We start from the raw sequence: 4,669 nt of genomic DNA on the forward strand, positions 1-4,669 counted from the left end.
GGAGGTCGCCATGGAAGGCAGAGTGCAGCTTAGGTAGGCACAGAGGAGTCGATCCGCCCTTTCCCTTGTCTTTTCTGCCATTTACTCTTCTCTATATGGCTTCAGAATTATTAGTGATTTTATATTAATACCCACAGGAAACTTCTGTGTTCCCAGGCACTTTTATGTTTCCCTTCTGTCTCCTTTGCTGAGTGCTGGAAGGGTTGCCAGGTGACAGCATGAGTGGCCCTAATGTGGTTAGTTATACTTACGAGCTTCAGGTGACTAACATGTCCTTATTTCCAGTAGCAAACTCGAAGACAAAGAATAATGCATTTCCCCACTAGATTTCCAAGCACAGATGCAATCTTGGAGTATGAGATTGTTTAACATAATAAACTCCTACTTTCCTCTTCACTGGATTGGTTTTCCTTGTGAGCCATTCCTGAGAAGTTACATTTAAAATTTATGACTGAGAAGGATGAAATTAGTTGACATTATACAGCCCTTCATGTCTATTTGCTCAATCAAAATCAAGTTTAATGACTTGAGTGTACACAAGAACTTAGAGCTTTCAAACTGGACCTCAAGGCAAAGACTCATTTTCATAAAAGTCTTTCTGTCCCTTGTTCTTTTTCCTTCCATCACAGAATGAAATTCTGGGTGGCAATACAAGGAAAACAGACATTTTAAGCCAAGATAGGTATGTGACTAACTGGCCAGGGTTTCATTGGCAACACTGTAATATAGTGTCTTGCTGTTTATAATGCACAACAGCTTGATTGATTCTTTAGGATTGGAGAGATGTCATTCAACAAAGCCCAGATTGTCTTATATGTTAGTCAATAGGAAAGGGGGAAAGGGAGGTCTGATTTGAAGGGACAGAGAGTCTAGCTCCTTGTTGTGTGTATTTGAGGGACTACATCGTGTTTTGAAGGGAAACATACCACATTCATACCCTGGAAAGAAAGCCAAGAAACAATGAGGCCCACCAGCTTCTAAAGTTCCCAGCTAGATTCCAGTCTCACGGAGATTCTCACAGAGCTGTGACCAGGCAGCAAGGGCAGGCTATGGACCCGTCCAGTTTCAATGATGTTCAATAAACTAGAGTCCCTTGCTGATTGCCATGGCATCTGGACTTGCTTTTCATCATAGAGTGCTTAGAGGAACCTCCCAGAGAAGCAAGTAAGCTATAACTGTAAAAGGCAAAGCTCCCAGCCAATTGTGATATAATTCACAACTAGAGGCCATGTCTGATAATAAGAGAGAGAGAGAGAGAGAGAGAGAGAGAGAGAGAGAAATGAGGCACAATGGATGACCGCTTATGAGAGAAGCTGTTAATACGTCCTATAACCCCATGCAATGGTTCCACTGATTTCTTGCCCAGAATTCAACCGCATTGCCACAACCATCTTTAAGAAAGGATGAAGGATGCGATCAGATAAGAATCTGATAGTGCTCAGAGGTTGGAGAGATGGCTGATGAGTGTAAGATGGAATCTCAAAGTCTTGCTTTTCTCTGATGGCTTAGGATGTTGTACTGGCTAGTTTTGTGTCAACTTGACACAAGGTAGAGTTATCACAGAGAAAGGAGCTTCAGTTGGGGAAATGCCTCCATGAGATCCAGCTGTAAGGCGTTTACAATTAGTGACCAAGCGGGGAGGGCCCCTTGTGGATGGGACCATCTCTGGGCTGGTAGTCTTGGGTTCTATAAGAGAGCAGGCTGAGCAAGCCAGGGGAGGCAAGCCAGTAAAGAACATCCCTCCATGGCTTCTGCATCAACTCCTGCTTTCTGACCTGCTTGATTTCCAGTCCTGACTTCCCTTGGTGATTGTACTGGCTATTTTTGTGTCAACTTGACACAGCTGGAGTTATCACAGAGAAAGGAGCTTCAGTTGAGAAAAATGCCTCCATGAGATTCAACTGTAAGGCATTTTCTCAATTAGTGATCAAGGGGGAAAGGCCCCTTGTGGGTGGGACCATCCCTGGGCTGGTAGTCTTGAGTTCTATAAGAGAGTAGGCTGAGCAAGCCAGGGGAGGCAAGCTAGTAAAGAACATCCCTCTATGGCCTCTGCATCAGCTCCTGCTCCCTGACCTGCTTGAGTTCCAGTCCTGACTTCCTTTGGTGATGAACAGCAGCATGGAAGTGTAAGCCGAATAAACCCTTTCCTCCCCAACTTGCTTCTTGGTTATGATGTTTGTGCAGGAATAGAAACCCTGACTAAGACAAATTGGTACCAGCAGAGTGGGGTATTCCTGTGACAACCTGACCATGTTTTGGGGAGGACTGTGGAAGGACTTTGGAACTTTGGGCTTGAAGATCCATTCGTTGTTAAGAGCTCTGTCAGATGTTGTGTAGGAGCTTGGAAGATAATGTTGAGAACAGTGCAGAAGATGGAGGTCTGGTTTGTGAAATTTCAGAGGGAAAATTAAAGACTCTTTTCAGGGCCATTGCTGTTTTGATTGTGAAGATTTTGTAGTTCTGGTTAGCTGGGGCTGAAGAATCAGCTGTGATTAACAAGATACCAGAACTACTAAAGCAAAAACTTTTCATTACTGGGACTATTGATGTTGGTTAGCTGGAGCTAAGAAATTAGCGGTGATTAAGAAGAGACCAGCATCGTTGAGGTGACATCTTCTGGGAAGTGTTTTCTGAAAGCACAAGGAGGCTGTGTTCCAGAGATAGGCAAGGTTGTACTCCTTCTGCAGTGGGACTTGGTAATGTGTAAGGGTCACCCAGGTGGTACTGGTTTTGAAGGCATGAAGGGGTCACACAGCAGTTCAGGCTCGGCACTGTGAGAGGCCATGGAAGGCCATTGGTGAAGGTGCAGCCTCAGTTGCAATTGACGGCCCAGGACTGAAGGGGTCATGCAGTGTTTTGGAGATGCCAGTACCATGAGATGACCACCAAGAGCAGCAGCAGCAGTGGAGTACAGGCATCTGGAGCCTAGAGGACGATGTGTGTGCTACAAAGGGCATGGCTGGAGAAGTGACCCAAGCCCTTGGAGGAGCCCAGAAGATTGTGAGTTGGATCCCAGACGTTGGACGGTTGGAGATTGATTTTTGCTTTGATTGTGACTGTGCCCTGATATTTTCCCTCTTGAAGAAACTGTTTTAGTGGAGCCCACAGTTAAGAGACTTTTAATTGTAAAAAAGACTTTGGATTTTAAAAGAGATGGATATTTTAAAGAGATTGAAAATTTAAGAACATGTAAAGACTGTGGGACTTTTAAAGTTATTTAGATCTTGGGGATGAATACGAATGTAAAGGTTGAGGCTTACTAGTGATGTGTTTGTGTGTCAAGTTGACAAGGGGTCAATTGTACTGGCTATTTTTGTGTCAACTTGACACAGCTGGAGTTATCACAGAGAAAGGAGCTTCAGTTGAGAAAAATGCCTCCATGAGATTCAACTGTAAGGCATTTTCTCAATTAGTGATCAAGGGGGAAAGGCCCCTTGTGGGTGGGACCATCCCTGGGCTGGTAGTCTTGAGTTCTATAAGAGAGTAGGCTGAGCAAGCCAGGGGAGGCAAGCTAGTAAAGAACATCCCTCTATGGCCTCTGCATCAGCTCCTGCTCCCTGACCTGCTTGAGTTCCAGTCCTGACTTCCTTTGGTGATGAACAGCAGCATGGAAGTGTAAGCCGAATAAACCCTTTCCTCCCCAACTTGCTTCTTGGTTATGATGTTTGTGCAGGAATAGAAACCCTGACTAAGACAGTGATGAACAGCAGTATGGAAGTGTAGGCTGAATAAACCCTTTTCTCCCAAACTGTTTCTTGGTCATGATGTTTGTGCAGGAATAGAAACCCTGACTAAGACAGATGTCGAACATGTCTTTAAGTGCTTCTCGGGCATTTGTGATTCCTCTATTGAGAAAACTCTGTTTAGATCTGTACCCGATTTTTAATTTGAGTTATTTGTTTTCTTAATATCCAGTTTTGGTTTTGGTTTTGTTTCTGTTTTAGTTCTTTATATATTTTAGAAAAAAAATATGGAACACTTCATGAATTTGCATGTCTTTCTTTCAGGGGCCATTCTAATCATCTCTGTATTGTTCCGGTTTTAGTATATGTGCTGCTGAATTGAACACTATTTTTTTTTTAATTTTTGAATACAAGTTATTCTAAGAGAGAGGAGATGTCATTCAGGGACAGCTAATTCTGTCTCTCAAAATAACCATATTCTCTGTAAGAACACTGCCTTAAAAACCCTGCTAGGTTGCTGTTCCAATCTGTCCATTGGAAGTCTTGCCTGGTTACAGGAGATGGCCAGTTCAGGCTCCATATTCCCCACTGCTAGGAGTCTTAGTTAGGGTTACTGTAACTTTAATTGTTTTCAAAGCCTATTTTTAATGATGGTTCTTAAATGCTTTAACTCCCTTTTAACCCACCTCCCACAAGAGGTATTGGAAAGGTCAGGATACAGGGGAAGTGGACCTGTTTAGAAATTGTTCTTTGGAGCAAATCCCATCTGTGTTGTCAGGAAATCAGCAGTTCAGTTCACAGGTCAGCAGCAGCAGCGCCATCCACTCACAAACACTTCATGGATACACCAGCAATCCAGTTCAGTAGTGCTGGGATAGCAGCAGAGGTGACATGACTTAGCAAGAACAGCCAGGCCTCAGCCTTGGTACAAGCCAGCAGGAGGAATCTGGAAGAACGCCAGGAGAAGTTCTCAGCTATGCCTCTCT

At 43.8% G+C, this 4,669-nt stretch overlaps 1 non-coding gene across 1 annotated transcript; it reads right to left on the reverse strand.

Annotated features, from left to right (window-relative positions):
- Nucleotides 1-3,964: 3,964 nt before the first annotated feature.
- On the reverse strand, nt 3,965-4,069 carry LOC115030674 (U6 spliceosomal RNA). The gene has a single exon (XR_003836280.1). It is a non-coding gene; the product is annotated as a U6 spliceosomal RNA (small nuclear RNA).
- Nucleotides 4,070-4,669: the final 600 nt, after the last annotated feature.

The sequence above is a fragment of the Mus caroli genome, unplaced genomic scaffold (assembly GCF_978045245.1).
Source record: "Mus caroli unplaced genomic scaffold, Mus_caroli_1 scaffold_3, whole genome shotgun sequence".
NCBI lineage: Eukaryota > Metazoa > Chordata > Mammalia > Rodentia > Muridae > Mus > Mus caroli.